Source organism: Pseudorca crassidens, chromosome 1 (genome assembly GCF_039906515.1).
Source record: "Pseudorca crassidens isolate mPseCra1 chromosome 1, mPseCra1.hap1, whole genome shotgun sequence".
Lineage (NCBI taxonomy): Eukaryota > Metazoa > Chordata > Mammalia > Artiodactyla > Delphinidae > Pseudorca > Pseudorca crassidens.
Genome location: NC_090296.1, coordinates 178,499,849 through 178,526,839, shown reverse-complemented (window position 1 = coordinate 178,526,839; position 26,991 = coordinate 178,499,849). Strand labels below are relative to the sequence as shown.

Sequence of the window (26,991 nt, the reverse complement as noted above, 5' to 3'; positions counted from 1 at the left end):
CTTCTTCCCCTATTAGGAACCTGACCTTCATTAATCCATTCACTTATTTAATGCATTTGTCTGATACCTGCTAGGTGCAAGGCATCTTTTGAGTCGTGGCATGGGATGAAATAGACTAGCAAGGTCCTTATTCACCAGACACTTATAATTTACAACAGAGGGATGAGTCTCAAATGCTTATACTTTAGAAACAATGTGATCCCTGGAACGGGAGAGGCATAAACAAGTGCTATGGTCTTTCGGAGAAAGGAAACTGTGTGTGTGTGTGTGTGTGTGTGTGTTGGGAGGTGTGGTTAGGGCAAGTGGGATGGGGGTTGTTACCAGTAGGGGGGGCATAGGCAAGCTGAACCCTAAATGATGTAAAGAATTTTGACAGATGACTGGCAGCAGCTTTGGGGACACCCTAGAGCTGAAAACTCTCATATGCGCATGACTCGCCTGAGGGCTTGTGAAAATTCCGATTCTGATTCCGTGGGTCTGGGAAAAGACTTGAGAGTTCTGACAAGCTCTCAGGTGAGGCTGATGCGCGGGTCAGAGGGTCACCCTGAGTCACAAGAGTGTAGAGAACGTCTGATATGATTTGGCTGGAGAACAGTGGGAGGGAAGGAGAGCAGAACTGGAAAAGTAGGTGGGGGCCAGATTCCAGGCTGAGGAGTTTGAACTGTATTTGGCAGGCAGTGCACAACCTCTGAAGGTATTTGGGTCATGAAATGAACCAAGCTGGCTGTTAGGAAGATTAGCCCGGAAATTACTCAGTGGAGAGATGGAGCGGGGGCAACTAGAGGGACAGTGATTTGTCATACGCCCATGTATCCATCCACCCACCCACCCGTCCATCTATCCACCCATCTACGCATCTACCCAACATCTGTCTGCCATCTGCTTACATTTGTTAGACGCATATTATTCTCCAGACCCTGGGGAAGGATGGAGAAGGCCCAGTTTTCCCCTGCAGGGATCCCAGAGCCCAGTGGGATTGATGAACCTGTGTTATGTGTGCAGGTGCTATGGGAGCACAGAAGAAGTGGGTGGGTGAGGGGCTTCATGAGGAGGGGACCCTTGACAGCTTTTGAAGAGCAGTGGGAGTTACTTGGATAAAGAAGAGTCCAGTTGGACTCTCCCGGTTAGAGGGAGCCACTCAAGCAAAAGCCGGAGGTGGGCAGCATGTGGTGCTTGTGTTTCACGGCTGTGAGCCTGGGGCTGATGGGGTGTGGTGTTCAGCCGGCGGAGGCTCCAGAGGTGCAGTGGGGTACCTGGCCACCAAATAATAGGGACTAGCTTTGGTTATGATGGGACTAGTTCTGAGATGGCTCTCAGAACTGATCGGAAGGTTGAAGAACCAGCTTAGGCAGGTACCCAAGGTCAGGCTGTGTCTCCCCACCTCTCTGAGGATTGTCTCCCAATTGGTAGGGTGTGGTCAGCCACAGCACAGGGCCCACTCTCGGAGGCCGTAACCGTGACTGGAGTCTGTGGATGCTTATGTTCCCAGGCACCGTGCTCAGAGCTTTCTTTACACAGGCCAGTAGCTCTGGGAGGGGTCCCCTCGGTAAGGACAAGGAAACAAGGCTTGAAGAGGTTGGTGGCTTGCCTGAGGTCACCCAGCTAATGGGGCCTGGATGAAGCCAAGTCGGCTGCTCTCCAGAGCCCAGAGCTGTAACCCACCGAGCAGGAGAGGGAAATGGAAGGGCCAGCCCAATGGGAACCACCCGGGGCTCTGGTGATGTGGGGAGCTGACCACGACCTCCACCAGGAGGCAGAAGAGGGGGTGCTGGGGGTGTCGCTGTGATGGGGTAGAGGAGAGGGTGCTAAATGGGGCCTGCAGGAGGCGGGGAGATGCTGCAGTGGCTGCTCAGGCTCCAGGGGTGCGAGAGGTGCTCCAGATGGCACCAAACTGAACTGGAGTCCACTTGCCTGGGGTGCAGCAGAGCCAGTCTTCACCACTGGGTTGTGGTGAAGGAAAGTACAGCCTTTATGTCAAGACTCCAAACATGGAGAACAGGCAGCTCACGCTCAGAAGACCTGAACTCCCTGATGGCTTTCAGGGGAGGGGTTTTAAAGGTGACGTTTGGGGTGAGGGTTGCGGCTCGTGGACTTTCTTCTGATTGGTTGGTGGTGGGGTAACAGAGTGATGGTTCAGGAATCTTAATCATCAACCTTCTGATTCCAGCCAGTATGGGGTCTGCATGTTGGGGGGGGGGGCTGGGTGTGTCTTAGTTTCTGCAGAACAACTTGAAGATGTGCATCAGATTGTTATGTGTATCCCTTGAGGAGGAACTAGGACTCTGTTTCATAGCTGAACTCTTGTCATTACTTTTCTTGCTTATCTGCTTTTCCTTTGTTTCTGCATTCCCTCACTTCCCTAATTAGTAACTGCTTGAGTTTGCTCTTTGGAACTCAGGGAAGGCCTAGGAGACTAAAGCCTTTTTCTACAAACAAGAAACGGGGACATGGAGGGGTTTTTGTACCCAGGAGGGCTCCACAGGGTCCTGCTCAGTTTCACAGAGAGGTCTCAGGGCTGCGGGAGCCAGAGGCCTGGCTTTAGAGCACTGTGGCCGGCTGTGGACCAAGGGAGTGTTACTTAAGATCGTAACCAGAGGATGGGTGTCTGTTAGCCAAAGGCCTTGGTTGCCTCTTTGGGCCAAAAGACGCAATCAGCAAGGTTGGGAAGGAGGTCACCAGACAGACATGGCAGTAGTGCTCGGCATAGAGGTGACCTGGAGGTGGGGATGAGGGATAGAAAAGACACCAGGAGAGGGATACTGCCAAATGAAGTCACCACCCCTACACAGACACACACACACACACACGCACTCTCTCTCTCTCCCCCTCTCTCTCTGATACCCCATCCCTTCAGCTCCTCATGGGCCCTGAGGAGCCCTCTGAGGTCTGGAGGCCTTTACTAGCAAAGAGATTGGGGTGGTGTCTGGGGGCAGGTGAAAGATGGCAAAGATCTACTCCTGAAAGAACGCTGTGGAAGCAGAAACTCACTGCCAGAGATGACATCGAAGACAGAGCCCCCGTAACCCCCAGAGTCAGGGACTGGGAGTTGCTGAGTTTCCCACTGGGGTTGCAGCCATCTTACTGACTCCAGGATGGCAGAGGGGAAGGGCCTGTCTGCCTGGGCTGCCATAACCGAGTCCCACAGACACTTGTTTCTCACAGTTCTGGAGGCTGGAAGTCTAGGGTCAAGATGTCGGCGGGGCTGGGCCCTGGTGAGGCCTCTCTCCTCGGCTTGCAGTCAGCCAACCTCTCACGGACTTTCCTGTGTGCATTTGTGGGAATGAGAAAGGGTGCTCTAGTGTCTCTTCCTCTTCTTATAGGGATCCCAGCCCTGTTGGATCAGGGCCCCATGCTAACAACCTCATTTCACCTTGGTTACCTCCTTCAAGGCCCTATCTTCAAATAAGGTCACATTGGGGGTTATTTGGGGCCTCAACACATGAATTTAAGGGGACATAAATCATTTGTAAGAGAGCCTAAGAGACCCTCTGGTCCAGCCCCCTCATTTTAACCGATGAGGACACTGAGGCTCAGAGAGGTTAAGTGGTTTGCTTAAGGTCACACAGTTGGCTGGCAGCATAGCCAGGACCGGAAGTCAGGCCCATCATCTTCCGGATGTGTGGGGGAAGGGACAGTGTCTTCTAGCTGTTGAGGGTGTGTGGTGAGGCCTGCGGAGGCGTGCCCTCCGGTACCAGCCCTCTGTTTATGTGAGACAGGAGCAGAGGGGAATAGGCCCACCCAAAACCAGAAGGATTTAGCTCGGACCTCAGAAAGGCTTCCTGTTTGAAAAAGTGGGGAGTCACTGCCAAGTATGGCCAGTGGCAGTTATGGGGCTTCTTCCTCTGAAAGTGGCGGAAAGGTGGGCAGAGGGGCAGGGGGATGGACTTATAACTGCTTCAACCTCCTCCTAGACTTAGGATTCTTTGATGACAATTAGGGAACTACTCAACAGGAACCACATGAATCCGAAAGTCTTGCCAGGAGGAAATAGTCACCGAAAAAAATCACCCTCTGCATACCTTTGGCCCAGCAGCCCGACCTTGGGGGTGAGGGCAGGGCCTGGGCCCTTGCAGGGCTGTTTACCTTGGTTAGGCAATGCAGATAAGTGGCCTTGTTTGTGTTTGCAGACGGGGCCAGCATTTGGGTGGGCAAGGTCAGGCCAGAGTGACAGGAGCTGTGGGAAGCCGGCTGGGCTCAAGGTCAGGGGCTGAGGCTGAGGCTGGGGCTGGGGGAGGGGAGGAGCGGCCGCAGCCCAGCTGAGAGGCCCATCATCCTCTCCCTGTCCGCCCTCTGCTCTCCTGGCCTGCTTGCTCTGTGTCAGTTCCCTCTCTCTCTCTTAATCTCTCCACAACCCACCCTTGATAACAACGTTCTGTACTGACCCAGACCCAAAAGGCTTTTTTTTTTTTTTTTTTTTTTGAGAAAATGATGTCTTCATTGAAAAATGAATTTGGGCAATCCCTTTCAGACCCACAAGTGCCATTTTTAGGAAAATATGGAATTCTGAGACCTGCCCTGTCGGGTAACAAAAAGAGCATTTGCCTCTCTGAGCACTGTCACTCCTGACTTGCGGTGGGAGAACACGGTCTCTGGAGAGGCCTGCTCTTAGTACAGCCTTATTGTGACCTGTGCGCAGTGTTTTCTGGCTCCGTGTGGTAAAGCCGTAGCCCCCTGGAGAAGAAGAGTCAGGAAGGGCATCTGTGGTGGGGTGGAGTTGGGGAGGAGGGGGCTGCTGTCTGCTGCTGAGGTCCCCGCTCGCCCCCAAGCCTGTGCAGCCACAGCTAAACCACATCTTCTCTATAAAGAGGTTCCAAGACTTTTAGAACACACACCTCTTGGTACCTGTCACTGCATTGGGAGAAAGCCATGCTCTGTGGCGCCCCATGCTCCACCCCCCGCCACGTCCTCTATGGACCTGCCGGCCAGCAGAGCAACCGCCGGGCCTGGTGGGGTTGGCTGGCTTTATTTTGGCCGTGCCCACCCTTAGTGGGCAGGGGTGGGGAATGAGGGAGGGAGTGTCACGTCCGGTGATGGTGGCACCCAGGTTTTGGTTCAGTTCCGACTTCAAACACTCGGCCCCACAGCACTGGGAGGCAGCCCTGGGTGGAGACTGTTGATTTGAGAAGAGCGGTCAGTGGGCACATAGCCCTCGTTCCCTGGCACCTGGTTTACTAAAGAAATGAGTGCATTTAAGACCAGAGGGGCCTCTGTGGATGGAGGAAGGCCCTGCTTCCTGCTGAAGCGGCAGAATCTGTTCCCATCCTAGGGCTCTCCTTTAACTGGGGTCAGGGTGCCTCTACGAGCAGGGTGTGACCTCGCCTCGGCCCTCAGGTCCTGTTCTGTGTGTCACTTATATCTCAGGGCTGCTGGGCTGGAGGCTGTAACCCCTTCTGATGAGCTCTTGTAAACTGTTGACCTACATCTACCCAGCTGGGGACAGGATATTTGCATGGTGCCCCTGACCTGGCCAGCTGACCTCGGACGTGGGGATGTAGCCTCACCAGCCTGTGTGTCCCCGGAGCATCCTCATCCCACCTGCAGGGCACTGGGGTGGGGGACAGCAGATGGCAGAAGATGGGTTTTGTGCCCAGTGTTGCCCGGTCACTTTCTGGCTCTGTGACCTTGGACCTTGGCCTCTCTAACCTTCAGCTTCCTCATCCTTCAGCGGAGATAATAAAGGAACTACTGCACAAGTTTGTCACAAGGAGGAATTAAGGTGACCCACGTCCAGACCTTAGCATGGGAGCTCCTGCTGGGTATTGGTCAGAGCGCAGCCCACCTGAGGTGGAATCACGCCCGAGGCCGAGATGCCCGCTGCTTACTCGGCAGTGAAGACAGCAAGTCTGTGTTCGGACGTGAGGGTGTCCAGGCTCAAACTGTACGGCACAGTCTTACCTCCGAGGGACCCTTGTTGGCCCTAAACAACAAACTCAGCTCGAATAAGTGGACTCCGTGCCCTCTCCCGTCACAAACTCAGCCAAGGGGTGTCAGGGAGACCCCCTTCCTTCCCAACAGGCCCAAAGTCATCCTCAGCTGAAAGGGCTTCTGGGGTCCCAGCGATGCACGGGACAGGCTGCTCTAATCTCAGTCTGAGCCCCTTCCTGAGACTCCCGAGAACTGGGTGTGTAGCTGGCAGCCAGTGCAGCAGCCGGAAGTGAAGACAGCGCAGGGAACATTCCGGCAACCCATCCTCTGGGCCCTAAGTGTGAATTTCTAGCCTGGCCTGGAAGTCACCTTTTGGGTGGGTCCGGCCACCCCGTATCAGGGCCTCCTGCTCCCCAAGGGCAGGGCCCTGGGCAGCCCAGAAGCTGAGAATTAATGTGGAGCCAGAGGTGCCTGGAGATTGAAAGGATCTCCCAGGCTGATCAATACTGTGGCCTGAGCTCCCAGCCAGGTCCCAGTGGGTCTTGGTCTCCCTGGGGCTTCCATGCAGCCCTCTCCTGACCAGGGGCTCAGAATGGAATGTTCTGGGGCCAGCAGGTGTGTGACAAATGCTACAAATGCTTGCTCACTGATGTCAGAGGATCAGGGCTGGCCCTGTGCCAGACGTAGAGGTGAAGGCTGACTTTGCTAATCCCAGCTTTCCTCCCTCCTCTTTGTACCTTCTGCTGCCCTTACACATCCTGGGCCTCTCTTCCTTTCTCCTCCTTCCTGACCTTGAAACTTCTCCTCTGGAAAGCAGAGTGCATTTAGACTACAGTGTAAATGACTGGCAGCCCTTCAATGCTCTGCCACCCCCCTTTCTCTCGTCCTTTTAAAAAGCTCCACATGGCCTCAGGCTTGGGCTTCTGAAACTGGGATCATGAATCTCTGGGGATACCTGGTGATGCTCCAGGGGGGCAGACAAAGCCAGAGGATAAGCCGCTGCACCTCCCTGGAACATCCATTTTATTCGACGATGAGAAAACAATTATCTATGAAAGTAAACATAGGTGTGTTATAGAGTAGGAAAAATTTGCCTGGATTTTAAAGACAAAACAGAGTCTACTTTCCATATGCAGTAGTTAAATTTGTTTCCTCAAGGCTCAGAGGAGCATAGTTCCCACCTGATTACTCTAGCCATGGACTGTGGGAACATCCCGTGATGACAAGACAGCCCCTCCCGGTCATTTACCATCTTGTCGACAGGTTGGTAAGTCTTGCTCTACAAGACTTACATGCTTCTCTGTACATTTAAAGAATATTTTTGAGATGAAGTTTAGACTTCGTGTAAGTGTAAAACCCATGTTACCCTTACACAGAGCTTTAAGGGCATCCGCCGGATTGCCCTGTGTTTCTGAGCACGTGTTTACTTAAAGGTTTAAAAGTTTTAAGAAGTACAAACCTGACTGCACCAGGTGTAAAGCTCTGAGCAATCACAGGTGAAAACTGTTCATGAAACCTTGGAGAGCACAGGCTACAAAGACAAAATAAAAGTACAAGGAGCACGAAGGTGGACTTGAGAATATGAAAGAAAAAGGAGAAAGCTTGGAAATTGGGAAAGAGGGCCACTACCAGGAAGTCACACAGAAGAGCTGGACAGGGAGAGTTGGGGGGCTGCGTGAAGGCTCTCGGCTCTGCAGCAGCCCGGACCCTGTCCTCCTTATGCCTCTACCATCTGCCTCACATACGCCCCGCATCTCTAGAGGGGGAAAGTTCCCTAGAGTGCAGCTGTCTCAAAGTCAAAGCCACAGCAGCTGACTTTTGCGAGAATCTGCTTCGTTTTCCAAAGTTTATATTTGCTCTCTGATGACTTTTGCTGCAATGAGATTGCTCTGAAGATTCTCAATATTATAATCAGTCAGTGGATGCTGGAGGAATGAGATGAATCACGCTGATGGTGAGATGGGTGAATGAGGAAATAGACACGGTAGTGTTTTGTTAAGGACTGCTTCCTGGAACCCGGGCAAGGATGGACCTCGCCCTTGGGGGCACTGGCGTCACCCTTTGGAATTCCCTCTCTTTCCTCCTGAAATCCCCTGGTGTCCCAGCGTGCCTCCGTTCAGTGCCCCTCGGCACCCGTGGGCTCCAGGACTGATGGTGATGACATTCCTCGTGATGCCCGAAGGGCTTCCCGGGCTATTGCTCCCCACCCAAACCCTTTGATTCTAGCGTGCACCAGGCACCCTTCCCACCTCCCTCTGTCCTTGGCTGCGTTCTGTCAGTCACATGGGTCACAATTGGCCACAACACAGCATAAAGGGCAGGAAAGCCCCACAGGCCAGTAAGGCCCTCACAGGCCCATCTCTGGATTGAGAGTTTGTGTGAATTCTCTGGGGGGGCAATTGGGGATAATCATTTGTCTCCCTCCTATATGTAGAGAAGCCAGACCCAGGAAAGCAGAGTACAGAAACGAAGGAGAACACGCGTACACAGAGAACCTTCTAGAGATGCAAGACATTCACCGTCAGTGTCCCTTGCTCAGCGTGGGAACAGTTTCCTCACCTACACGCATGGGGAAGCGGAGGCCCTGAGAGGTGGAGGAATAGGGGTGGCTGGTGCTCACAAGGACCAGCCCACCGTGGCTGTCCCGTCGCATCCCATAGGCATGGTGATCTCCGTTTTATAGATGGGAAACCCAGACAGAGAGACACCAGGTAACCCCCCCACAGGCCCAAGCTCATAAACGCTGGAGCCGGAACTGGAGTCTAGGAGTTCTGACTCCAGAGCCCGTATAGTTCACTGCCGTGCTGTACTGCCTTCCAGGCCACAGGGCTTTTAAACACAGGACTCCGAGTTGCCACGCCTCTGGCCTCTGCCAAAGGGGTCCTGAATGCCCAGTGTCTGAGGCCACATGGCGCCTCCCTCGTACAGAAGGATGCTCCGAGTGGCTCAGCCGAAAAACAAAGGCAGGGATGCAGCTGCCAGGCATGTGTGCAGCTGTCCCCTCAGCCTGGCCTCCGAGGGCAGTATCCCCGCTGTCCCCAGGCATCTGCCTGGGAAACCTCTATTCAAGCTTAAGGCAGATTGTCTTTTCTAAAGATGACTGCCCTCTTTGATTTGATGTCTCAAGTAGTTTGACTTTAGGGGAAAATGCTGTAAGAATCTCCAGCCTGGTGTCACATCTGTGTTTCTGGAGCCAGCCCACCTGTGCTCTCACATCCCAGCCACGAGACCTTAGCAGCTTTTCTTGTTTCTCCTTCTGAAGGACAAGCCCGGCACTCTGGCGTCCAGCTCCGTCTGGGCCGGGTGCAGTGAGGGAAAGTCGGTCTCGTGGGGCCTGACCCCTCCAGGCACAGACAGGACGGTCTCTCATGGTCAAGGGCCAGAGCGGCGCGGGCAGCCTCCGTCAGACAGCTCGTGTGTCTCCTGTCTCCATGCCTGCTTCTTCCAGAGACGCCTCCCCTGAAATAAACGTCTTTGTCTCATTGTCCTTTCGTAGGTAATATCCACCTGTCTCCCGGAGCAGGCTTTTCCTGAGGGATTCCTTCTCCCCTGAGCCCTCCCCCATGGGCTGCAGCGGGAGCTCTTCTTGCTGGGAGGACCTTGAAAATGGGCGGAAGTTTCCCCAGCCGTCTGGGTTGAGCCCTGACCATCAAGTGCACGCCTAACTCCTATTATTTTTTTCTTTTCTGCTTTCCATGTGGCAATTTCCTGGTCAGAAAAGGACTCCAGGGTGCAATGCAGGGTCAGAGTGGAAGTGGGGCTCCATGGAAAGGTGCGGGGTGGCCGCCCCGCGCTGTTCTCCCCACTGTCTCTTCCTCCAGCCCCACTCATGGAATGAGCGACCAAAGGCCCATCGCACTACCTGCTCTGTCGCAACCATCTTGTCTGTGAAACGGGGGCAAGAAACCCTTCCAGCCCCCGGGTGAGGGACCAGACTGTCTGATCTCTTGAGTTCCCTGCCATCTCTGAGACCTGCAGTTCTGTGAGACTGATTCATTAGAAACAACCTCACACTTTTACAGAAAAGTGGCAAGTACGGTATAGATATTTTTCCAGAAGCATTAGGGAATAAACTGTTGACATGATGGCCATACCCCTGAATACTTTGGTGTGTATTTTCTACACACAAGGACATTCTCCTCCACCACTACCATCAAATGAAGAAGTCAGTCTGTCCCGTTCCTACCATTCAGTCTTCCCAGTAATGTCCACTGTACCAAAAGGTCCAGTACAGGATCCTGTTTCCCATTTAGTGGTCGCATCTCTTTGATTTCCTTGCCTGGGAGGCGTTCCTCAGTCTTTGATTGATTTACGTGATCTCAATGCTTTTGAGCATCACAGACTCAGTTGTTTATAGAATGTCCCTCAGTTTGAGTTTTCTGGTGTTGCCTCATGCTTAGATTCAGCGTCTAAATCTTGGTAGGAACGGAAGTGTGGTACCTGTTCTCATCGCTGCACGATTTTCCATTTGTTCCATCACTGATGGAACCGACCCCTGATTAAGGTCTGTCTGCCGAGCTTCTCCACTGATGTTAGTTTTCGTTTCTAATTGTTAAGTGTTTTGTGGGGAAATACTTCGAAACTATGTAACCTAACCAGTTACTCATCAAATAATTATGGTTAATAACAGGTAAATATAACTCATTAATGTAATTAATCAGTTAACATACACGTGGACTTGTGGTTTCCTATTTCATCTGGTGGGTTATGACTCATTATTATCATTATTTATCCTGATGCTCAAATCATCCGAGATCTTGTCCATGGGAGCCCGTTCAAGCCGACCTCTGTGTCTTTTTGACATGTCCCCATCGTTCTTTGAGCACTCACTTCCTCACTTTCTGGCACAAGCATATGTTCTAGGCGCATCTTGTGGTTTCCAGTCCCAAGCTCTGGAACTGGCCATTCCTCCCAGGAGCCCTGACGCTTTTTAGTGAAGAATGAATGGTGACAAAGACTCTCCTTGGTCTAACTTACATCATGCTCCTCTGAGCCCTCTGCTCTGGGCTCGACTTTGGGCTTCCCTCTTTGTGCTTGGAGAATCCAGTGTGAGCAAGAACCGTGCCAGGTCAGTTTACCTAAATAGCCCCCCTTGGTATCTAGCCACGCTCACTATGTGATCAAATTCCTCATCCCTAACCTGGTTTCCTATCACCCAGCCTGGCTTCAGCAAGAGTTGTGTTGAGCTGTTGTAGCCTGAACACCCCTGACATTTCCCCTTAGTGATGTTCCGTCCTCTGACTCCCACCCTGCTCCTGGGATATAAGCTCCCACTGGTCCTCGTTGGAGGTGGAGTTGAGTCTGATCATCTCCCACTGTAGGAGCGAGTGGCTCACCTCCCATCTCTAACAAGTGTCATGAGTCATTCTTTCTTTCCCAATGGTGCCTGGGCGCCATGTGGACTCGCGGATACTGCAGTGTCCATGGACTGAGCTCAGGAACCTTTGTGTGTGTAAACACACGTGCATCTGCACGCAGTTACATCTGTGTTTATTCCTGCTTCTGTCGTCACTTGAATACCTCAAGGGCACACCAGTATCTCCGATTCCGACCTGACACCAAAAGGTTCCTTCTGGTTTTCTCAGCACCTTCTCAGATGGGGAGAGAGCTGGCTCCCACTGTCCTTAACATAGCTACCTCCTCGGTCACTCTCACTATGTGACCAGCCTCTCATCATAACACTGCTCCCCCCTGAGGCTTCCACCCCCTCTCTGACTTCCCCCAGGCTCTGAGGCCCTGCGCTGGATCACCTACCCCACAGTGGCCCTCCTCCTTGCCAGCCTTGTGCCCCCTACCCGCACAGACGCCTAGCCTTGTTCAGCCCCACCCTGTGGCTCTTGGATGACATTGTGAGGGAAGGGAGAGCCTTTGGTAGCACAGAACATTCTAGCCGGGGTGACGATTTCTGAGACTTAGAAACCAAAGATGACCCCTCACATGGACTCCCTGGGGACTGAGGCTTTCTGGCTTGGATCACCTGTGACCTCGTCTGTTCCTCTTCACAGGAAGAGTCGTTTACAGCCTTCAGGAGAGAACCTGGTCCTTTCCTCCTTCTGGGCTTCAAGCCACACGCGTGACCTTGAGAGGGTTACATTTCAATGATCCCACCACCTTCAGGTCTGGCAGGAAATTTTCCACATCTTCCCCTTGGCTATTCGTGCTTTTTGAAAGCGGGCCGGTGCCAGCAGCTTCGGGCCTGCATGGCTCAGAGCGGCCCACACACGGGGCCCCACCCAGGGTCCCGGATTCCGGTGCTCCTCTCAGCAGTGGGCTGAGGGGGTGCCGGGTGATTGGGGGGTTTCCCTCAGACCCCCGTGTGGTTTCCTCTCCTGGACTATCATTTCTCTTTCCCAGAAGAGAGACACACAATGTGCCAGTGACAGAAAGAATCCCAGAATCTCTCGCACAGATAATCGGAGACCGACAGCCCCAGAGGTCACCAGGGCAGAGGTCCGTTTACACGAGGCCAACAGAGCTGAAAACCCAGGACCCCTCCCGGGCATGGCCGCTTTCAAAGCCTGTGCGATTAGTCATCACCATTTCGTATTCTTTGCCTTAAAGAGGGGCCCCCAGATTGTCTAAGCTGTGGGCCCCGCCACCTGGCCCGCCCTGGGTCCAAGGCTACATGCACCACGACTTCCAGCTCCTATGAGTCCCAGGGGGTGAGAAAAGACCAGCGCAGGACACTGGGCGGGAAAGCAGTCAGTGTCATGAAGAACAACCCTGCCTGGGCTCGAATCTCAGCTCTGACAGTTACCAGCTGAGGGATTCTGGAAGTTACCTAGCTGTGCTCCAGTGGTACCTGCCTCACCCCACGGGGCTGACGTGAGGATTAAATAAGTTCGTCCATATATATGAACTCTGTCTGCCTGTCTATCTGTCTATCTATCTATCTATCTATCTGTTTATGAACTCTGTCTAACCATCGCATTCATCCATCATCCATCACAACTATCTATCTATCTGTCTATGAACTCTGTCTGCCTGCTTATCTATCTATCTATCTATCTGTGAACTCCGCCTGTCTATCTATCCATCCCATCCATCCATCATCTGTCACAACTATCTATCTATCTGTCTCTCTATCTATCTACCTATCTACTCTATCATCTGTCTACACAGAGAGGGGCACAGAGAGAGTCCCCAAACAGCACTCCAATGTATTATCCATCCATTAAGCTCTCTTTATAAAACGCTGCCATGAAAGTCACAAGTCACATGTCCCAAAGCCTGAAGAGCCCTTGATCCTCCCCTTTTGCTTCAAGGCCAAATATTGTTCCCTAACTTCTTTGCCTTATTGAGAGAAGGTTTGAAAGACTCTTAAGGTTTCAGAGCATTTCGATTCTGGAACCATCTGTCCTGCACTGCTCACCCAGAGAGCAGTTTGGCCTCATCCTGCCACACGCAGGGCTCACTGCTGGCGTGTAGTAGGGAGTGGGGGGCAGGAGGCTGCAGCCTGGGCTCTGTGCTGCCTCCTGGCTCTGTGCTCAGGGAAGGGCCCGCCATCCCCTGTTCCACGGAGGAGAAAATGAGAGCACGGCAGGGCCTGGGAGGGGTTAGCGTTTTTGGCACTTGGGAGGGTTGCTGGCTGGGAAGAAAGTGAGGTGGACATGAACTGGCTTGTGGAAAAAAACGCAAACGCAGCCTCAGAGTCACTGCCCTGGGAATTCCAAGCTGCCTATGGGAGATCGACCATGTGGGGCATTTCACCCCTTTTGCCCCTGGTCCTGCTCACCTCTGCCTTGTTGTCAGAAACCTTGGGGTCAAACACTTGAATTTCACCTGCATTTACCCTTCTTCTTTCTCAGCTGGCTTGGTGAGACCAAGAGTGAGTAACAGGCACGCGGGCTCGGGTTCCCCTGGGGGGGGCCGGCCTGCCCAGCCCCGGGGCCTCAGGGCTCAGCCCCTCCCGAACAGAAACTGTCTCTGGGTGCCAGCCCCGCACCTTCCCTTGTCATCCTAGCCCCCCAGCATGTGCCCTCCACTCTCCCCACCACCATCTCCTTCCCTCCTGCTTCCTCCTCCAGTCTGGCTTCTCTGCCCACCAGCCCTTCCTTGCTGACTCCTGCTCCAAACCGAGGTTCTGAGTGCTACCAAACCAAACTTGGGTCTGATCACCCATCCGCAGCAAAGCCAACCTACTGACACCGGGTTGTGGGGAAGGAGAGTGCAGCGTTTATTGCAGGCTCCAAGCAGGGAGTCCAGGCAGCTCATGCTCAAAAGGCCCGAACTCCCTGACGGCTTTCAGGGAGCAGTTTTTGAAGACAGGGTGAGGGAGAGGATGTGATCAACTCGTGGATGTTCTTCTGAGTGGTTGGTGGTGAGGTTATCAGGAGTCACCATCATCAACCTTCTGGTTCTATCTGGTCTGAGGTCTATGTGCTTGTAGGCAGCATACATTTAACTTCTTCCACCTGGTGGAGGTTTCAGTATCTGTAAAATTACTCAAAGGATAAGGCTCAGAATATTATCTATAGCCCTTGAGGAAGAACTAAAGGTCCTTGACGTTGGCTAAACTATTATTATTTTGTCTTGCTTGACTCTTTTCCTCTATTTCTGCATTTTCTCACTTCTCTGATTAAATTTATTCTTTGGAACTTGGGGAAGCCCTAGGAGGCTAAAGTTTTTCTACAAACGAGAGGAATGGTGGTGGTGGTGATGGGGGTGTCTGTCCCAGGAAGGGCCCAGAAGGTCCTGCTCAGTTACATGGGGACCAAAAGGGCTACAGGTCTTCACCTGTTATCATTTTCATCCCACATGAGACGCTTTTGAAAATAAAAGGGGATGGTTCCAGTGGGTGAGGCTATGGAGTCACCCTGCCCCAGTGCCGTCACCTCATACCACCCTGACCCAACTGATGCCCTTCCCAGGCCTGCATGGTCTTCCTTCCTTTTACTCCTGGAATACCAGCAACACTTGCTTTCACTCAGCTCAGGCAGACCTCCTGTCTTCCCTGACCTGCTCCTGGTCGTGGGCCACAGCCAGCTTCTCCTGGTTGACTGGACTGACTGTTAGATTTTCAGGTCACCTGTCATCATCCTTTTTTTTTTTTAATTAATTTATTTATTTATGGCTGTGTTGGGTCTTTGTTGCTGTGCACAGGCTTTCTCTAGTTGCAGCGAGTGGGGGCTACTCTTCGTTGTGGTGCGCGGGCTTCTCACCACAGTGGCTTCTCTCGTTGCGGAGCACAAGCTCTAGGTGCGCGTGCTTCAATAGTTGTGGCACGTGGGCTCGGTAGTTGTGGCTTGTGGGCTCTAGAGCACAGGCTCAGTAGTTGTGGCACACGGGCTTAGTTGCTCCACGGCATGTGGGATCTTCCCGGACCAGGGACCAAACCCGTGTCCCCTGCCAATGCAGGTGGATTCTTAACCACTGTGCCACCAGGGAAGTCCTCACCTGTCATCACCTTAAAGTGAAATGATATGAATTTACAATTAAACAAGGTAATAAATACTCTAAATTCATCAGTCCCTGATTACATTACTGTTCTCTATGCTTTTGATGATATTTATGTCCACTTTGTCTGTTTGGTGGGAATACCACAGGCTCAGTGATTCCTTCATTTCTTCCCGACTGTGTCTTCAATGACGTCAGGGTGGTAGCTGGAGATTGTCCACAGTGGGAGTAATTACACCATCCACATTGGCCAGTGCTATACACCAGGGCTGGAATTATTGTTTTGTTGGTTGTCGATACTTCAGAAGGTGATATAAGAAGGAAAATGTTAACAATGCAGATTAAACTTAAAAGCTTATTGTGTCCAGGGACTTCCCTGGTGGTCCAGTGGGTAAGACTCCACGCTCCCAATGCAGGGGGCCTGGGTTAGATTTCTGGTCAGGAAACTAGATCCCGCATGCATGCTGCAACTAAGAGTTTGCATGCCACAACTAAGAAGTCCGCATGCTGCAACTAAGAGTCCACATGCTGCAACTAAGAGTCCACATGCTGCAACTAAAATCCCGCATGCCAGAACGAAGATCCTGCATGCCGCAACTAAGACCCTGTGCAGCCAGAAATAAATAAATAATGAATAAATCAATCAATTAATTAATTAAAAAAGAAAAGCTTACTGTGTCCGTAGCCATGACATTTTTGAATAACACAGAAAACGGAGGGAGTGTTTCCCAGCATTTGAGAACAGTTATCTGATTCAGCCAAGAAGTTACTCAGATCAAAAAAGGTTTCAGTTTAATAAATATAATTCATATGAAAGTGAGAAGTTGTTTACCAGATCACATATCAGATTTGAGGACCATAAATTTATTGGGGAGAGAGCTGATGGGGATGCAATTCCATTTGTCGAACCATGGTTGAATGCAAGGGCTTGGCAAAAATCAGTGGGTGCGTCCTGTGAGAACCATCTGCCTGTGTGGACTTCACAGTGTGGGGTACAGGCAGACCTCATTTTATTGTGCTTTGCAGATACTGCATTTTTTACAGAATAAAGGTTTGGGGCAACCCTGCCTCGAGCAAGTCTATCGGTGCCATTTTTCCAACAGCATTTGCTCACTTCCTGTCTCTGTGTCACATTTTGGTAATTCTTGCGGTATTCCAAGCGTTTTCATTATTATTGTATCTGTTCTGGTGGCCTGCGATCAGTGATCTTTAGTGTCACTATTGCAGCAGGATTACGACTCACTGAAGGCTCAGATAATGGTTAGCACTTTCTAGCAATACAGTATTTTTTAATTAAGGTATGTGCATTTTTTTAAAGACATAACACTATTGCACACTTAGTAGATTACATTATAGTGTAAACATAACTTTTATATGTGCTATATTTTTTGGAAACCGAAAATATCGTGTGACTCACTTTATTGGCACATGCGCTTTATTTTCGGGGGTCCGGAACCGAACCCGCGATATCTCCGAGGTGAGCCTGTGTTGTGTATTTTAAGCATTATTTGTAAATCATGTGCTAATACATCCTTTACATCACTTAAATTTGTAACAGACACAAATATGTATATGTCAGCAAACACGGTTTTTCAGAGTTGGCCTGGAACCCTCGCCTGCACCGGCTGCCCACCCCTTGCCCAGGCTGGGCCAGGTGCCTCTTTGCTCACCCCACAGTAACCTGTGTGGGACTGTAGCGCTGCCTCCTTCTGTGCGTCTTGCCTTCTGAACTTCACAAGGACAGGGAAATCTGTAGCTCCACACTCGAGGCAATGCCTGGCACATATTAGGGGCCCCTCCCAAAATGTGGTGACTGAATCCGTGGATTTACTGGTTGAGCAGTGAAGGCACCCTCTGTGCGCTTCCCCTCCTCGGGAGGGGCTGCATTCCTGGCCTCCACAGTGGGGTGCGGCCCGTGATGAGTCCAGTCGGTGATGCGGCGGAGGGATGTCAGCCACTTTCAGACAAGACCCTCCAGATGTCTCTTCCTTCCCTGCCCGGGGCCCCTGGAGACCAAGTGTTCCTGACTTTGTAGCCATGTGACAAGGAGGGATGCCTGGCCCACAAAGTGACTTTGAGTAAAGAAACTTTTGTTAAGCCACTGAGATCATGGGGTTTATTTGTTACCACAGCACAGCCTAATCTATCCTGACTAATACAATGAGGAAATGGAGATGTGGGAGGTGACTCGGGCCGGGTTGAATAGCTTGTTAGTGGCAGGGCTGGGCCAAGCGCCATTTTCATTTTCACTATACATACTGTTCCCACCCCCTGCAAGGCATTTCTCCCCTCCCAAACGCTTTTTCAGAAATAGTGTGAATCTGAGGTTCAAAGTCCTGTTTCAGAGGATGACTGGTTGGGACCCACTCACAGTGAGGCCCCCAGAGGCAGCCGCCAGCCCAACAGGCACGCCCACCAGGCCTGCTTGTTCATTAGAGGATCAGCCTGTATGGCTGGTGTCCGGGCTTCAGTCTCCATTAACTGTCATTAGCCTGGCTGATGTTTCACCCAAAGCACCTGTCCCCGGCCTGTGATTTACCACTACCCTCTGAATTATCTGGACAGATCTGGTACTTGGATGGAGAGAGAACGAGCTTTAAAAGTGGCTTTCTCAGGGCATAGAACTTGGGCCCTGTATTGGGAAAAACCTCATTTCTTTCGTCCTTTGTTCCCCTCTTTACTTGCACGCTGCTACCACACTCAGCACTTCTGAAACCAGATGTGGCAGGGGGGTTCCCCCGCCAGGCAATTCTCTGTGACGCCAGCTGGGTGTCCTGCAATTTAACTCAATTCTGACACCGTCTACCTGGAGAGGGTGTCAGATCCCACAGGGTAAGGGCTCAGTCCCATGAGGCCCCCCTCTCCTCTATAGATGCCAATCAGAAGGAGTAGGTCCCCAGGTTACCCACGACTTCTGTCTGATTTGGCTACAGACTGGAGGTTCCCATGACCTCTTCCCCCTTGGATTAGATTAGTTACTAGAACAGCTCACAGAACTCAGGGGAACACTTCCTCTACCAGTTTATTTTATGATAAAGGATACAGATGAACAGTCTGATAAGGAGACACGGAGGGTGAGGTCTGGGAGGGTCCCGAGTGCATGAGCTTCTGTCCCCGTGGAGTTGGGGTGTGTCACCCTCCCAGTATGTGGTTGTGCTCATCTGCTTGGAAACTCACCAGCCGCCCAGTGGGATTTTGTGGAGGCTTCTCACGTAGGCATGATCGATTATTAACTCCGTTTCCAGCCCCTCTCCGCTCCCTGGAGAATGGGGGGTGGCGGGTTGCAGGGCGGGGCTGGAAATGCCAAGCTTCTAATCGTGGCTGGGTCCTTCTGGTGACTGGCCCCATCCAGGCGCCCACCCAGAGCCACCTCACTGGAACAAAGGACACTGCCATCACCTGGGAAATCCCAAGTGTTTTAGGAACTCTGTGCCAGGAATTGGGGGCAGAAACCAATATATATATTTCTTCTTATCTCACAGCCCCTGAAGGCCAAGCAGAAGAAACAGGGCTCCCTGTTGATAGCTGGAGAGGCGTCAGCTTCCACAAACATTTATTAAGTGTGGATCGTGGTCAGTCATCAGGCTATTTAGATAGTAGAGTGAGCGTGTATAATATAACATGTATAGTATAATAGAATACGTTTAGTATTAGTATGGTATTATTACAGCATAGCGTCCTATGTATAGTATAGGTAGTGTAGTAGAATACGTGCCCTAGAGGGGAGTATTAGCATAGCAGAGTATAGTACTCTTTTTGTCTTGTTCCTCCTGTGAGGGCTTGGCAATTTCCTCTTTCTTTGACTGCAAAGCGGGATTCTGGAACCATCTGGTTGAAGACAGAGCCCTGAGTGGCTGGGATGATGTGAGGGCTGAGTGCGTTCCTGCCTGGTGATGACAGCGCCTTCACATTCCTCGGCCCTACCCATCCTCCTTGTTAGGCGTTCCGCCCATGCCTTGTGCTTACCTCTCTCCCAAGCACCGTCCTTGGCTTTGTGTGGTTTCTGTCTCCTCAGGAGCAGGGTGTGTGTTGTGCTTTGTTTCTGTGCGGTTGTGTCCCCAGTGCCTGGAAAGGTGCCCTGTGTTTGTTGAATGACTGCTAGACCACAAGGCCACATGGGCAGGGACTGCCTCCCCTGCTCTGAGGCCCCGCCTCACACGAGGTTTCATCCCAGTCACTGTGGAGACCCACAGCCCCTCACAGTGCCCTCCCCACCTAACTGCTTTAGTCCCAACTTGCCTCTGGGTCTTTGCACTGGCAGTGCCCTTGGCCTAGACCACTGCTCCCCTTGTAGTCCCGTGAGCCCTGCGTGCCCTTCAGGTCTCAGCTTGGCCACCTTCCCTGACTGCTGCCCTCTCCTCTGCCCCTGGCCCCTGGATTTCCACTTTACAATACTGCCTTCTTGCAGTTACCTTGCTTACTTGTCTGTCTCCTCCCTGGACTGCCAGCTGGGGAAGATGGTACCAGGCGTGCCCTGCTCACGGCTGTCTCCTCAGCCCCTGGGACAGCATGTAGTAGGTGCTCAAATACTCGTAGGATGAATCAATGGACGGTGATCACGACCAACATGTAACTACTTGATACAGTCAAGGGAGACCCCAAAGCCGCGTGGCAAGGATGCAGGAAGTGTGGCCTGGCCCCTCGTCTAGGTGAGGGTTCCTGTGGCTCATCTCCCCCGTGGCTGCCCTGGGCAGGACCAAGAGAGTGGCCCAAGTCTACTATTCTTTCTGTCTCTCTCCCTCAAACAGGTTTACCTGCTTTCTAAAATTTGAAAGTAACATATACTCACTGGAAGACTTCAGAACTCCTCCGGTCTTTTAATGTTCAAACACCTGTTCAGTGTGAGAGCTGTTAAGTGAACACCCACCATGTGCCAGATGCCACACTAGGCACTGGGGATGGTCCCTACCCTCCATGATATCACAGTCCAGCACCTCTTCTGCATCTCTGCTCACTCCCCCATCTGTGCACTTAGAAGACGGAGCCTGTTTTCTGTGTATTAGCCCAGGCCTCTGAATCACATGGAAGCATTGTTCAAACCGGACTCCTGGGTCCCACCTCCAGAGTTCCTCATTCAGTAGATCTGAGGTGACTCTGCTAATTTGCCTTTCTAACATATTTCCTGGTGATGTTGATTCTGCCAGTCAGGGGACCACACTTTGAGAATCACTGCCGTAGACTATACTGCTCTTACAGTTTTTGGACGTTTTGCACACCCATTATATCATTTAGTCTTTCAAAATCTCTTACCTGAGTACCTTAAGTGCATACAGCTGGTGAGAGCTGCGGTTGAATCGTAAGCCCAGGTCTTTCTGTGGAACGCTGCCCTCACTTAGAGGTACCAGGTGGCATCCGAAGATCCCCACCGCCTTAGGAGTCCTGAGAAGGTAGTGATGGGTCTGGCTGGAGGAAGCAGGGGCTGAGTTTGCAGGGGAAGGCCCCAGGAGGACATTTCTGGGAGGGAGAGAGGGTCTACCATTCCATTCTGGAAGGAGACTGACTGGGAGCAATATGGGCTGAGAGCTGCTTGAGGAAGAGCTACTGGGCCCATCCACCTAGAACATGGAGGAGGGTGGAGGTGATGCTGCAGAGGAAGAGGGGGACCCCCTGGGAGCCTCCTGACCTGAGGCAGGTTTAATTGGGGCCTGGATCATTCCACCTGCCTTGTGGAGGCTTCTCTGGAAGCTCTGGCTGGCGAGGCAGGCCACTGCCTTCCTTGGGGACTGGCTGGGAGTGTGCTGGGCAGGACGGAAAGTCCGAGGGCCCAGCCAGCCCAGCAACTCAGAAAAAGCACTTCCTCCTCGGCAGCCTTGTGGCAGCCAAGGGGCCCTGGCCACACAATCCCCCAGTATTCCCTGGAGCCTTTCACGTGCTGGGCTGGGCCGGGCACTTCCTCCTCTGGGAGGAGGCCCCGGGGGCGGTCGGGGAGTCCAGCTCTGAGAGGAGCTCTGCGGGTAGAGGAGAGAAGACGTGGAAAAGTGTGAGCTTGCATGGAGAGTCCTCCCATGTGTATCTAAGCAGGAAGCCAGACCTGCCCAGCCCTGGAGAAGGAAAATAAACTGGAGACCTATTTTTAGAAAGTGGCAAAACCCTGTTTCTCAATAGGCAGTGGAATTTAAATCTAAAACTAGCTCCTTTACTGAAGTAACCACTGGATTGCATGTAGGAATGGGACCATAGTGAATGGTAGATTCTGAACCAGACTGTGAGGCCAGGACCTGCTCACCCCTCCATGCTGCTGGGCTTGATCAGAGCCATTCTGGAAGCTCTATAGGAATTCCCGTTCCGCCTTTGTGGTGGTGGTTTTGATGGTGATGATGGTGATGATGATAGTGATGGTGATGATGATAGTGATGGTGATGGTGATGGTGATGATGATGATGATAGCGATAGTGATGGTGATGGTGGTGATGATGATGATGATGATAGCGATAGTGATGGTGATGGTGGTGATGATGATGGTGATGGTGATGATGATAGTGATGGTGATGGTGATGATGATAGTGATGATGGTGATGATGATAGTGATGGTGGTAGTGATGGTGATGATGATGGTGATTATGATGATGATGATAGTGATGATGGTGATGATGATAGTGATGGTGATGGTGATGATGGTGATGGTGATGATGATGATAGCAATAGTGATGGTGGTGATGGTGATGATGATAGTGATGGTGATGATGGTGATGGTGATGATGATGACGATAGTGATGATGGTGATGACGATAGTGATGATGACGATTGTGATGATGATGATGGTGATGATGGTGGTGTGTGGTACTTAACATATGTGGTCTCATTCACTCCTTACAACAACCCTATGAGGTAATTACGGTTCACCCCATTTTCTCCGATGAAGAAAGTGAGGCTCAGAGAGGGAGGTTAAGTCTTACAGCAATTGCAGGGCTGGGTCAGGTCAGGATAATGACAAAGCCTGCTCTATGTGAATCCGTCATGAAATCTCAGAATTGGAAGGAGTGCTGCTGAGTGCAGTTCTGGTCGCTTTCCTCTGCAAGGCACTTGCCCCATGTCTGCACACCTCCGCGGAGGTGGGCGCTCATACTTCTGTGAACCAACCACTCTTTCCGTTTTCAGTCGGCTCCTAATGCTATGAATTCCCCGTGTTGAGTGGAAATCTCTCGTGGTGTGATCTCAGTGGCCACACAGAACTATCTACTGTGACAGATCTCAGCTTCTAGGGTCACTCTCACGGGCTCTCTAGTCCCTTCTATTTGTGGGTTTTACACACTTAGCCCTGTCAGCTGTCTCTGCCCCTTGTAAAACATGGCTGGAGTCAGTGTGGAATCTGAATGGTATACTTAGAGCAAAATATACCTTTGAAGGTGGATCTGATTTCTAGAAACAGCCAATGGTCTTTAGGAATCAAGACTCTGTGAGGTGGATGATTGAGATGAGAAAAACTTTTGGTTTAAAAGATCGAATTGAGCAATTATAAAATCTGGCCCAAACTGTCACTAAAAGGATTTATTCCTAGAAGAAATTGACAAAAAAATAAACAATAGCAACATTATTAGATGAAGTGTAGACCCTCCCAAGGCAAGGAGACGCTCAATTCTCTGAGAGCAGGCACATCCCAGTAAAATGTAGACAAAAACTTCAAGAATGCCATTTACAAGTATTGGCAGAAGTGTCATAACTTATGACACGATTGGAGAGAGACCACCAGTTCGTGCTGCAGCTGTGTCCCAACTGCAGTGTGGCTGGGAATTTACGGTGGTGAAATAGTCCAACCCCAGCGGCACCGACGCTTCCCCACTCTGAGCTGGTGGCCTCTTGTGGGGGGCGAGGCCAAGGCCGGTGTGGGCAGCCGCCCTGTCCAGAGCCCAGTGGAGCCAGGTCCTGGACTTGCCCTGAAGCCTGGTTGCCTTTTCAGTAACAAGCATGACTTCAAAGGACTGCCAGGGAGCAGATGGGCAGTTTCACCAGTGAACTCACTCAACCGTGTGCGTGTGCGTGGGAGTCTTGCGCCTGGGGGTGTTGGAAACCACCCCTGGCAATTCTGGGCTCCAGAACCAAGTCCCGAGGGAGGGAGAAGGAGGAGGGATGCAGCCAAAGGACCTGCTTTGAACTTGATCCCCCAGGGCAGAGGTCACACGTGGTGATTCAAGGCACCCCTGCCCGGCTGGCAGGGAGGCCGGGAGGCCCAGGGACACCACCTGCCTTACTTTCCTCTTTCCATCCTGCGCAGCCCACTGGCATGCTCTTTCCGCCAAGCCTGACTTCCAAACAACACAGGCTTTACCTAGCTCTCCTCTCATCCCCAGAGACAAGCCCCGGCCCTATGGGCTGAAACGTAATGAGAGTACAAATCAGGATGAGCATCGTGAGAGCCAGGCACACGAGGGCAGGCTAGGGAGTGAGGGGAGAATCGCTGAAGGAGCGAAAGAGGATGGTGTTCGGGAGAAGGGAAGGTGGGGGCTGGGCATGTGGACGGCGTTGGCCGGCACAGCTTGGGTGGCTTCACAGAAGGTGCGGGAAGCAGGGGGTTTGCCGCCCGCACAACTAGGGTGGCCCCCGTGGCCCCCACAAGGCCCTTGTGAAGGGGAGAGGGGCCCGTGGTCACGAGGACTAAGTGATGATATTTAGCACCTCCCGCAGTGTCTGTCACATTCAGTACCACTTGGGACACCTCCAAAGCTTCACAAAAAAAGAAAACGAGTTTCGGGTAACTTGTGCATTTATAAGCACTTTCATTCAGTTCATTTGGCCATTAAGATGGCACTGACAAAACAAAGAGCTTTACAGAGTTTCACAAACACATGGACCGTGAGCTGGGAAGAGCACGGTCACGTGTGGCCCGAGCTCTGGGTTTAGAAACCAAGCCCAGGGAAGGTGAGGCACCTCGGCTGCTACCACGTTACCTGCGTGGACAGTCCTCCCTGCACCTTCCTGCTGTTTGAACTTGTCTTCACAAGACAGAGGTTATTTCTCCCAAATTCAAAATGCTTAGACACTGAATAAACGGTCCAGGAAACGGTTGCACAGTAGAACTAGTTAGAAGCCGAAGAGACGCTTGTAGCACAGCCATCACGGCGACTTGTCAGGGATGTGGTTCCATGAGGAATTATGTAATATCTTTAAAGGCCACAGAGGCCCGAAAGCATCTTTAGTAACAAGGGCAAGCCTCTTAGGCATGTCCCAATACTCAAAGGGAGTCTAGCCGCACAAAAGCGTCAGAGTATGCCAAGGGCAGAAGCCAGCCAGCCACTGAGAAACCCTCGGGCACACACGTGCTCAGAGCTGCCAGCTCCCTGGACACACGGAGTCCCTGTTGACTCAGCCCCACCTCTTAAAGGCATTTCCAGAACTTAGGTTACTACTGCCCTTGGCAGCTCTGCTTCACGCACAAATACTCGGAGGTTGAAGTTTATGAAATGTGACCTGTTTATCAATGACTAAGTTCCATTAACCTCAGCTTCCAAATGTCAATTCTTACCTCTGGCCCTGGTCGGGCCATCGCAGTGGCCGCCTTTACTGGGGGCGGGCAGTGGGGCAGACGTCAGGGGGGGGGCGCATCACAGAATCCTGAGCCTAAGCCACCGAGCTAGGGGCTCCCACACCCAGAACGTAAACCCGGGAGCTCCTCAAAATGAGGGTGGGTTTACAAAACGTTCCCTGAACTTCAGAAGTCCTGCTCAGCTGGGAAAAGAGCTGGCCTCGAGGATCCTGAAGAAGCAGTGAGAATCAGCAACCTACCCTGAACTCAACCAGGAGACAGGGCGGCTTCCTAGACCCTAGTGTGCCCCCCAAAGCAGGAGGGCTGGTGGGGGCCTATGGCAGACAGATCCAGGGGGTTGCCACGGAATCAGGAGGCAGAGGGCATCCCAGGATCGCAGGATTCCCTGGGCACCCCCCGCTCCTTAGGGCGACTTATGGTTCTCCCCACCCAGGTCAGAGAATACTGGGTTTGTCTGGCGTTAAGGCCCTGCAGGTTGTTTCTGGAAACCACCACGTTACCCCTCTCTTACCTTGTTGTTGAATAGGACGCTCACGCAGCTTAGAGGATAAGACGCGAGGCTGAAGTACATCATTAAGAGCCAGGTTTGTACCTGGTGGGGCAGCCTCCCTGGGCTCCGGGGGTCATCCGTGTGCCCACTAGGACAGTAAGCAGGAGGGAGAGGGAGCCTGCTGGTGACGGCAGTGACTGGCGTTTCTGAAGTCTTACGAATTTGGAATGTGTAGGAAAGAGTTTTATTATATTTTTTTGAGTCAAGAGACATTTTAGAAGGACTGCAACCATCACTCACAAAGGTTTTTATGCTGAAAAGAGCGGGATGGGAGATGCCCTTTGGCCATCATCCTGTCGCCCAGCCTTTTCTCATGCAAACAGGTGGATTTGTTCCCCGACAGCGTTTTTTTTCTTCTAGAGAAGAGGGTGCTTCTGGCCGGGGAGGGCCAGCAGGCACCGGAGAGGACGTGGTCAGCAAGCAGGAGGCACGGGGCGCTCCCTGGCAGGGTCCAGGCAGGGCTCCGACTTTCCCAGGCCTCGGCAGCTGACAGCCCTGCCTTCTCTTTTCTCAGATATTGAAAGCAGGGCCTTTCCAGCGAGTAGATAAGGAAAGGATATGGGAACTTGTTCCCCATACTTTGAAGCAGGGAAAAAGAGCCTTGTTGTGAAGAGAAGAAACAAAACCTGTTTGGTGACTTGTCATTTCAATGAAAACACAAACCTCTCACAGGTGAGCATTCCCCACGCGCCTCTCCTTCCTCCTGGATCACAGGTGGGGGGGAAGAAAACACTGAAAAACTACCTGTGCTCCTTCAGAGGACGTGTTGACTTGGTGACAAACGTTTCAGAAAAAGTTTCTTGATAAGAGTAAATTGTTTTCATATTTATCTTGTTTTCCTCTCTTCATTCCTCTTGAATAAACAGAAAGAACTGATTTCTTAGATCATCTGCATAAAAAACATAACCATCAAATCCCCTGAAAGGTCAAATTCCTCACAGCCAGAGCTGTGGGAATTCAGTAAAAAAAGAATACCATTCTTTGTATTTTTCTTTTCCATTATGGTTTATTACAGGATGTTGAATATAGTTCCCTGTGCTGTACAGTAGGATCTTGGTGTTTATCCATTCCTTATATACTAGTTTGCATCTGCTAATTGCAAACTCCCAATCCATCCCTCCCCTACCCCACCTCCCCCTGGGCAACCACAAATCTGTTCTCTGTGAGTCTGTTTCTGTTTCATAGATGAATTCATTTGTTTCATATTTCAGATTCCACATATAAGTGATATCATATGGTATATGTCTTTGTCTGACTTACTTAGTATCATAATCTCTAAGTCCATCCATGTTGCTGCAAATGGCATTATTTCAGAGAATACAGTTCTGATTTTTTTTTTTTTTTTTTTTTTAACAAATAAAAAGGTCAGTCAATCCTCAGGGTTCCATAAGGCCTGACTTATCAACTCCATGAAGCTCTTCGCGAAAACTTCTTTCAAATGGGGAGCCCACACTGGGAGCTACCCATCAGGAACTCTGAGTAAAGAATCCTGTATTGTTGAAGTCAGGGGGTGGGGGGAAGAGAGCAAGAATGCAGCTCTGGGGGAGCCCTCTGCGTCTTGAGAGACTCTTGAGAGACTCAGAGATGCTGGAGGGACACCCGCACGTCTGCCTTTTCTCCCCCACAAGCCTTATAAGAGGAGAATGACCCTGGGGAGAGAAAAGCAAAGATCAACATTTCTACCAATTTTGTGAAGATA

The 26,991-nt window shown here is 51.6% G+C and overlaps 1 protein-coding gene across 1 annotated transcript in view; it reads left to right on the top strand.

Annotated features, from left to right (window-relative positions):
• Positions 1–26,991, top strand: part of UPF2 (UPF2 regulator of nonsense mediated mRNA decay) — a 211,880-nt gene that overhangs the window by 107,707 nt on the left and 77,182 nt on the right. The window lies entirely within an intron of this gene.